We start from the raw sequence: 9,532 nt of genomic DNA, 5'->3' as shown, positions 1-9,532 counted from the left end.
TAAGTTTGAATGCAGGTGTAGTGAAATGTTGTTCTCTTTGTTGTACAAGTGAAGGGCGGCAGGACTGTGCTTACCCTGTGTGGAGTGAGGGTGTCATTGTGAACAGCACTGCTAAGCAGGGGGTTCAGATGCCACATCCCAAGGGAATACAATCACTGGGGACAGGTGTTCCTGCCTGGTGGCATGGGTGCTGCCTTAAGAGTTGTAGGTGCTAGCTGAGCCGCCTCTCATCACGTTTAAAGACCGAGCTGATTATGCTCCTTTGAGAGGGTTTGATTTTATTAAGTGATCGCTAGAGCCGAAATCACTGCTAAGTTCAGCTCTGATTGTGTCCCGGGTGTTTTAAGTAAGACTTAGGGACAGGCCATTGCCAATCAACAAAAATTCACAGGCGCCCGTGTCCTGTCCTGAGGGGAGAGGGGAGCAAAGCAGGGCACTGCCAGGGCTTGCAGCTGCTCCAACTCCACTGCTGGATGACTACTGCGGCTCCAGCCCAGAGGGAGCTGCCAGGGTCGGCCGCGTGGGCAGCCGTTCCCATGGCCCGAGGGCTGGCCAGCAAACAGTGGATCCTATCACCAAACAGCTGATGGGCTGCCAGCCCTGGGGCCGCTGGAACAGCTGACCCAGGGCCCCCCCCAAGAGCCTGACCTGCAGCCAGCCCTGGGGCTGCCAAAGAGCTGACCCATGACTCTGCCCTGCTCCAGCCGCCCTGGGCTGACAGCTGCTCCAGCCCTGCCCCACAAGATGTCCCGGAGGCCCTGGAAAGTCATGAAATCCATGACCTCTGTGACTTCTGTGCAGAAGCACCAGTATTGGGAGGGGAACGAGGGTCATGTGCTGCCCCCATGTTGGCGCGGCCCCTGTGGGCCCCTCCCCCCTTTTTTTGGTGGCCCCATGGGCCACCCACTTTTCCAGCGGTGCCCCCCAGGTTCCAGGGCACCCTCACCCCCTTTTTCTACTGGTACCTCTGCTTTTGTGACAGAATTGTAGCCTCACTGATCAGCAGGACGGTGTGCTCAGTCTCAGACCTGTTGGGGGCAGCGTTCCTGTAGCAGAGACTGTCCAGCCTGTACACGCCATGAGGTTTCCCCACTAGCTGCTGAAATCACTGAGAGCTGAGTGGAGCCTCAAAACACCGACTTGTAGAGGATGCAGCAGAGAGGCAGGTGGCAGCAGAAGATGAAGGCACCAGGGCTATCAGCAGCGAAGCAGACAGGGGCGTGGAGGGTGGCACAAAGAACGACAGCAGCAGAGCGAATGCCGATGCAGCAGTAGCAGCAACGCAGAGTGAACTGCAGCATCTGCGAGCCAGCTGCAGCAGCAGCAGGGGCATTGCTCAGCGTTCCTCTCCCACGGGTGGGAGGTGAACTCACATGAATGGACCTCTGGGCTCTTCGCTGACCCAGGATAGCAACTGGGAGCGGGGTGCAAAGGAGAGAGAAGGGAGGGACACAATAAAGGGTCACTTGTTGATTGTTCTTTCTCACCGCAAAGGACCCTGCCCAACATACTCAGGGGCGGGAGTTTTGCTCATGCTCAGATGTGTTTGACCTGTGGTTGTGGTGTTTTCCCAAATTAATAAGGGTTCCTCTTCTGTTTTGTTAGAAGTTTTTTCTCTGCTATACTCAGACTTAGAACTTTCTAGAGGGAAAGTATGGCCTCTGAGAGTTGCCCAGAACATTGGTTAGTTTTCCTAGGTTACTGGCGGGAAGGGGCTCGAGCCAGTTCTGTGTTGCACTGTTTAGAGGGACCCCTGGATAGTGAACCCGGCCCCTGTTGCTGCGACTCCACCTCGCAGAAGGCTTACATCAGAGCAATCAAAATAACATGGTCAAAGTAAATTATTAATGTGAATGAAACTGCATTACGGTGGGTTATAGGAGACAGATTCAGACGCCCAGAACAGCAGCTAAGACAACTTGTGAACAGTTGTGAGGCCAAATGCAGACAGACCCTCATATGGAAACTGAGAAGGAATTCTTGCAGATACCAAAACCAAATGAAAATGATGATTTTTGTGTGTGTGTGTGTGTGTGTGTGTGTGTGTGTACACGCATGTGCTTCTGCATGGGGAGGGTGTCTGTGCACATGGATTGTGTGTGCGTGTCTGTGTGCAGGGTGTGTGTAAAATATTTCAGTGACTCAAGTCTCCTTTGCAAGCTCATCAGCCAGTTTCAGGGAGGGATGAGCAGCCTTGTCCGGGCATTGGGCTGCCCGGTGCGTTTCAGACACAGTCCCAGGCAGAGAGTGGAAAAAGGCTCCTTGCTGGGAACTTTTGTCCCCTCGGCCCCTCCCTATCTTGGGGTTTCTCCTCTGCCCCATCTGTCAGCCTATCCCCCACCCCATCACTGGTTTTGCCTCTCTGCCCATCTCCTCCCCCGGTTTCACCCTCCTGTGGACAGTTCTGCCCCCACCCCATGGCTCCTCTGCCCCCTCCAGCCCCGGTTACAGCAGGGAGCAGATTCTGCAGGCGAGTGAGGACTGAGCATTGTCACACGCAGGGCCGGCTGTAGGCCTATTCCACCAATTCCCCCGAATCAGGCCCCGCTCCTAAGAGGGCCCTGCGCCCAGTGAGAATCCCTTCCCAGGCTAGAGGCGCCTTTTTCATTTTTACTCACCTGGCAATGCTCCGGGTCTTCAGCAGCACTTCGGCAGCGGGTCCTTCACTCGCTCCAGCTCTTCGGCGGCACTTCGGCAGCGGATCCTTCAGTGCTGTTGAAGGCCTGGCGCAAGTGAAGGAATCCGCCGAAGTGCCGCTGAAGACTCGGAGTACCACCTGGTGAGTACAAGCCCCATGTGCTTTTTTTATGGTTTTTTTTTTTTTAAAGTCATCCCTGCCGGGGCCCCTTCGAAACTGTTCAAATTGGGCCCCGCACTTCCTAAAGCCGGCTCTGGTCACATGTCTGGCCTGCTCAGTGTGGATGCCCATAGAGTGGATCCTGACGCTGCTCAGCCAGCTGGGGTTTCAGACCCTACTAGGGCTTCCATGCAGGAAGCCCTCCCCCTGCCTGAACCTCCCCATCTCCCATAGAAGAATTCCCCTCCCATCCCATGAAATACGGAGCAATAGTAAATACGTGAGCCACCAGGGACTCAGCTTGCAAACCCTGCCGTGGGAATCATCGTGGGGGGGTGGGACTCTTGCCACGACGAGGGGCTGCTGGGCAGAAGGGCCAGAGGCACAGGCCGCTGGGCAGAGGGGGGAGTGGCAGGGGGCACTGGGTGCATGAGGGTGTTGCCAGAGGCACAGGCCGCTGGGCAGAGGGGGCAGTGGCAGGGGGCACTGGGTGCATGAGGGTGTTGCCAGAGGATCTGGCTGGGCGCATCTGTACTGAGCAGCAGGGACACGGCCCCACCTGGGCGATTTGCTCCCACCTGTTCCTTGTCCCTGTTTTGAATGGTGTGTGTGTGTGGGGGGGAGGGACGACAATGGGATTGGTCAGAATCCAGCCCATAGGCTCAGCCCCATCCCCTAGCTCCCTGCTTTGGGGTGGGGGGTCCCCCTCTGCTGTCACCTCGAACAGCACAACAGCGATGGGAGCGAGGCCACTGCTGCCTCCTCCTTACCCTGCAGCAGCTGCCTTCAGCCCCCGCCCAACCCACCGTCTTGAGCCCACCCCCAACTTTCACCTCAGCTCAGCCTTGTTAGCGAGACTGAGCTCCTTCCCGGGGGGGGAGGGGGTTCTTTGGTGGCTGGCCCTGGCCCCTGGGAAGCCCCAGGCTCTGCCCACACCAGCCCCACACCCACAGCCTGCAGGCGAGGGGGCCCCGGGGGAAGGGCTGGGGCCAGGCAGGGAAGTGACTCTGCACTCACGGCCCTTCCCCGCCCCAGCTCTGCTCCCGGGCAGGGCTGGCTCTAGCTTTTTTGCAGCCACAAGCAAAGAAAATTTTGGCTGCTCCCTGTCCCAGCCCTGGGCTCCCCCCACACTCCCCTCCTGCCCCAGCCCTGGGCTTTCCGCCCCACCCACACCCCCGTTTGCCCCAGCACTGGGCTTCCCCCTTTCCCCCTCACCAGTGCCCTCCCCCCAACCCCCTGCTGCCCCAGCCCTGGGCTCTCCCCTCCACTCATACCCCCTTCTACCCCAGTGCTGGGCTTTCCCCTTTCCCCCCACCAGTACCCTTCCCCCACCTCCTGCTACCCCAGCCCTGGGCTCTCCCCCTCCGCCCCACCTGCGCCCTCCTTCCACCGCAGCCCTGGGTCACTGGTAATTTGCTCCCAGGGCAGGTCATTCAGCAGGAATTTTGGATGTGCACAAAACACAGACAGGACTGGTTCCCATATGGACAGAGGGCGTAAGTGGACCATTTCTGCTTGTCGTGGATTGGAGTGGATCTGATGCAGAGTTGACAGACTGTCCTCCATTAAGGGAGGTGTGAGGAACGTTTGATGAGTGCCATTATTATTCTTAGTTGTTCACTCTTTTCTTTCTAAGGGGAATTTCCAGGTGCCGTACCACTAGCCCTTCCTTTTTCTCTTAGACAACACACGCCAGAAGGCTCTGGGCTGCTGAACAATAGCATCCCGTCCTCACTATACCCCGGGGAAGCATTTTCTTTGCTCAATTTGTATCCTACTTCCTACGAGATTTTGGCTTGACATGATCTAGTATCATTTGGAGTTGGTTGGGGATCGAAATGAAGAGAGAGGGGGGCGCTGCCCTAAATGGAGCGCTTGTAGCCATGCGGCTGTAATTATTGAGGTGTTTCAGGAATCGTGGAAGGATGGTGAGTCTGGTGGTGTGTGCCAGGGGAGCTGTGGGCTCCTACAGGGGAGCCTTGGACAGCACATGTGCCCTATGACGCTCTCCACTCACCCAGCCCGCGGCTGGCGCATGAGGTCCCCCTCGATTCCTCTTCCAGGTGGGTAGTGGCCCGCCCACCGAAGGGGGATATGCTCGGAGAGACTTGTAGTATCGTGGGTGCGGCGCTGCGGGGTGCAGGGCTGGCTCTATAGGAGGAGAGCTACCAGAAGGACTACTAGCTCCAGGCAGCCCCCCCATGGTCGGCTCTGGTCCCATAGCCGCCCTGCAAATGGGCTGCACCAAGCAGGTGTTGGCTTTGCTAGCGTGCCTAGAGCTTCCCTCTCTCCTGGGGGCTGCTCTAGTCCCAGAGCTGCTGCCTCCCATGACCCCTCTGGGCTCTGTCCCGCCCCCCCCCCCCGCGCCTGCAGGAGCCGAGCCAGCTCGGGTCAGGCCAGGGCCCCAGTCTCCCAGCCTGAGGGGAGGGGAGAGGGGTCAGGAGGGAGATGGGGCAGAGACTGGCAGGGGCAGCAGAAGCAGTAAATGGGGACAGCAATTCCCAGCTCCCAGCACGGGTTGTGGGCGTGGCAGGACGATGGGCTCTTATCCCCCCGGTGTTAGGACTGCCGCACGCTGCATCATCTGAAGTTTTCTGATGGTATTTACTGACTAGAGCCACCAGAATCGGGGCCTCCTTCCCCATCTCTGAACTGCATTCCCTGCACACCGTGGGCATCTGCTGGAGCCTCCCGCGCCCACAGGAGAGCGAGCAGCTGAACTCCTGGGCCAACACTCGGGGCTCTACACCTCAGGGCACTGTGCACAGTGAGGATTTTAACCCTCCAGAGAGTTACTGGGTAACAATAAAACCCAGTGCAATACAATGGACAACATCCAGGACTCAGTTTTTCCTGTCACTTTTTTGTTTTTTTGCTTTTTCACTGGGTGTCTTTTCCAAGTTCAGTGATTGACAGCCATGATGCATTGCATGCTTACAAATCCTAGCAAATGAAGCAATGAACCTTGCAAAGCTGAAATAACACATCACAACAAAGCAACTGGAGTGTAAAGCTAACTGCAGAGACTTTTTTCAGTGAAAGAAAGAAGAATCTAATTAACAGAATACTCAAATGACAAACACGACATTGGTTCTGTAAAAGGCACTGAAAGCATCTTTCTTAACAGCACTTCTGTGTTCCTGACAGAATGGTCAATCTGGGTGTGACCCATAACTTAACTAGACACATCGAAATGTGATCATGACAATCTACTCGTATGTGAATTTCAAAGCCATTTCCTAGACCAGCCTCAAGAACCCATTTATTTGTAGTAATAGAAATCAAGGGTAGATGCTAAGTGTATTTGTCTGTATTTACCTGTATCTACCTAATTGCCTTCTATGATGGATAACTGGCACTGTGGATATGGGGGAAGTGGTGGATGTGATATATCTTGACTTTAGCAAAGCTTTTGATATGGTCTCCCGCAGTATTCTTGCCAGCAAGTTAAAAAAGTATGGATTGGATGAATGGACTATAAGGTGGATAGAAAGCTGGCTAGATCGTCGGGCTCAATGGGTAGTGATCAGTGTCTAGTTGGCAGCCGGTATCAAGCAGAGTGCCCCAGGGGTCAGTCCTGGGCCAGTTTTGTTCAATATCTTCATTAATGATTGGGATGATGGGATGGATTGCACCCTCAGCAAGTTCGCAGATGGGGGGAGAGGTAGATATGTTGGAGGGTAGGGATAGGGGCCAGAATGGCCTACATAAATTGGAGAATTGGACCAAAAGAAATCTAATGAGGTTCAACAAGGACAAGTGCAGAGTCCTGCACTTAGGACGGAAGAATCCCATGTACAGCTACAGGCTGGGGACCAACTGGCTAAGCAGCAGTTCTATAGAAAAGGACATGGGGATTATGCTGGACGAGAAGCTGGATATGAGTCAGCAGTGTGCCCTTGTTACCAAGAAGGCTAACGGCATATTGGGCTGCATTAGTAGGAGTATTGCCAGCAGATTGAGGGAACTGATTATTCCCCTCTATTGGACACTGGTGAGGCCACATCTGGAGTATTTTGTCCCGTTTTGGGCCCTCTGCTACAGAAGGGATGTGGACAAATTGGAGAGAGTCCAGTGGAAGGCAATGAAAATGATCAGGGGGCTGGGGCACATGACTTATGAGGAGAGGCTGAGGGAACTGGGATTATTTTTCTGCAGAAGAGAAGAGTGAGGGGGGATTTGATAGCAGCCTTCAACTACCTGAAAGGGGGATTCCAAAGAGGATGGATCTAGACTGTTCTCAGTGGTGGCAGAAGACAAAACAAGGAGCAATGGTCTCAAGTTGCAGTGGAGGAGGTCTAGGTTGGATATTAGGAAACACTATTTCACTAGGAGGGTGGTGAAGCTCTGGAATGGATTCCCTAGGGCTGTGGTGGAATCTCCATCCTTAGAGGTTTTTAAGGTCAGGCTTGACAAAGCCCTGGCTGGGATGATTTAGTTGATGTTGGTCCTGCTTTGAGCAGGGGGTGGGACTAGATACCTCCTGAGGTCCCTTCCAACCCTAATCTTCTATGATTTGATGATTCTATGATCTTGTTAGAAGTTTAACAATATAATTAATTAGCTTGTTGGTGCTAATCCCGTTCCTGTTTCATAACCCTTCATTACCTTATTCTGTGCATTCAGAGGTCAAAAGAGCATATTATCATTTGGATGGGACTTGTAGTGTAGTAATCTTATTGTCCTAATCTCTCCTTGTAACTTGTAATTCAACGTAGTAAACTACCTGTCGACTGTCTTGACAGTTTGACTGGCTACCTGTCTTATGTGAATGAACACAACTCGTTTATCTGTGTATGCATAGGAGATAGAAAATTAGCTTCAAAGCAACAATGTGCACTGCCCATTCTTCCTCGGGAGAAGGTCCTGCTGTGATAACTGCTGTCAAGAAGTTTATCAGCTTGCTAGGAGACTATAAAGGAAATGCCCCAGGGCTTGAGCCTTTTAATCTCAGGTCTGCTTAAGCTTTGCCAAGGAAGGTCTAAGCCACACAACTGAGGTCTCTGGGTTTACTCTAGATTTACCATGGAATTCTCATGGAAAAACTGGAACAAATTCTACCCCTGGACAGGGCTGGTGCAAGGATATTTTGTGCCCTAGGTGAAACTTCCACCTTGCACCTCCCCTCTCCCACCCCTCCCCCCAGAACATCATTCATTATAAACTTTCAAAAATGAATACTGCATAATGTGGCATTGTTCATTAGAATTAATACAGAGAGGGAGGATTTGGCTCATGAAACAATAACTGTATTAAGATGTGGCCTGTGAAAAAGTTTGAGAAACCTTGATTTACATTTCTTTGGTGACATGATGTGGTATCCAGTATTGCCAACCTCAAATATTCAGAACTCATGAGTTGGGCCCCCACAAAATCACTCGATATCTGACCTATCAGTCCTCATCCTCAAAGGAAACCTGCAGAACACTTTTCAAAAGATGAGCCTGGGAGCTTGAATTCAAAACCTTGCTAGACATTAAAAATCATGATCTTCATAAAGATATTGGATTTATGGTTAATTACAACAACCTGCAGCCCACTAATCTCCCCTTTTGTCCTGGGATTACAAGGGAGTTAATGGGCTACTTCACCCTGAATGATCCCCTTGAATATGTGCTAAACTATCTGTTAGATCTAGTGTTTAGCTGTGACACTGTTCGTACCTTTTCAGACCTGAAGAACTCTGTGTAGCTCAAGAACTTGCCCCTCTCAGTAACAGAAGTTGGTCCAATAAAAGATATCACCTCACCCACTGTGTCTCTTTTAAATAATGTGACAGCACAAGGGACTGTATAAAATCATGTGTCCCTGTAGCTAAACCCCATCCCCCTGGTCCTTTTCAAGTGTTCATAGAAATAAGTTCAATAACAGATTTGCAGACCTTTGACATGTCTACTTAAAAATGACCTGACAACTTTCCAACAACTGCTGAAAAGTGCTTTTTTGGAATGTTCTTTATAAAATAGGTCCCTCCCATAGGATTTCGTGTGGTAAAGTTTGTCTTTAAGTTTAAACTAATATTTACTGAAACTTCTGTTTCTATTTAACATTGACTCCGCTTATGCATAATATGTGTTTCTGACTTTACTAATCACTTCCTTATATAGGAAGTGTGAAACCAACTGTCTTGGCATGCTTGTCCTGGTTTTGTGGCTGTTTTATAATCAGTTGAATTACTTTTTAAAATGTTAGCTACATTAATTTCTTTGTATGCTGGGGCTTTCTGAACAGTTTAAAGAGCAGGATACATCATTGCAGCTGGAATTGTTTTCTTGATTTAAATGCTGCAAATAAAAAAAGTTGAGACATAGTGTTGAAAGTTAGGTTAATGCAAATATCAAGGATTTAATCATGTAACTTTTTAAATAAGTTGTTTTCTCTTAGATATCTCAGATTAATCCATACAACTAGAAAGTTCAGGGTGGGTTTTGAGTTGTGGAGGCTTGACCCCTGCAACATGTGGGGAAGGGGACCCCGAGTGGCTGCAACTTACAACTCCCAGGTTCAGGTCAGTGCCGTGAAAGTTTCCTGCCAAGCTAGCCAGACAGTGATGGTGTGACGAACTGGGACTGTTTTTAATGTTTGCTCTGAATACTATGTTGGTGCCTCAGTGTCCCCTGTGCAGTTCTTAAGTATCTAGGTGCTGGGATAAGGGTGTGTGATTGCTGCAGAGCAAAGGGCCAGTGCACCTAAATGCCTGGCACTCTGTCTCCTAGCAACTGATGGCCTGGGCCC

Source organism: Chelonoidis abingdonii, chromosome 10 (assembly GCF_003597395.2).
Source record: "Chelonoidis abingdonii isolate Lonesome George chromosome 10, CheloAbing_2.0, whole genome shotgun sequence".
NCBI classification, from domain to species: Eukaryota; Metazoa; Chordata; order Testudines; family Testudinidae; genus Chelonoidis; species Chelonoidis abingdonii.
The sequence above is the reverse complement of the archived record's forward strand: the minus strand, read 5'-3'. Positions refer to the sequence as shown.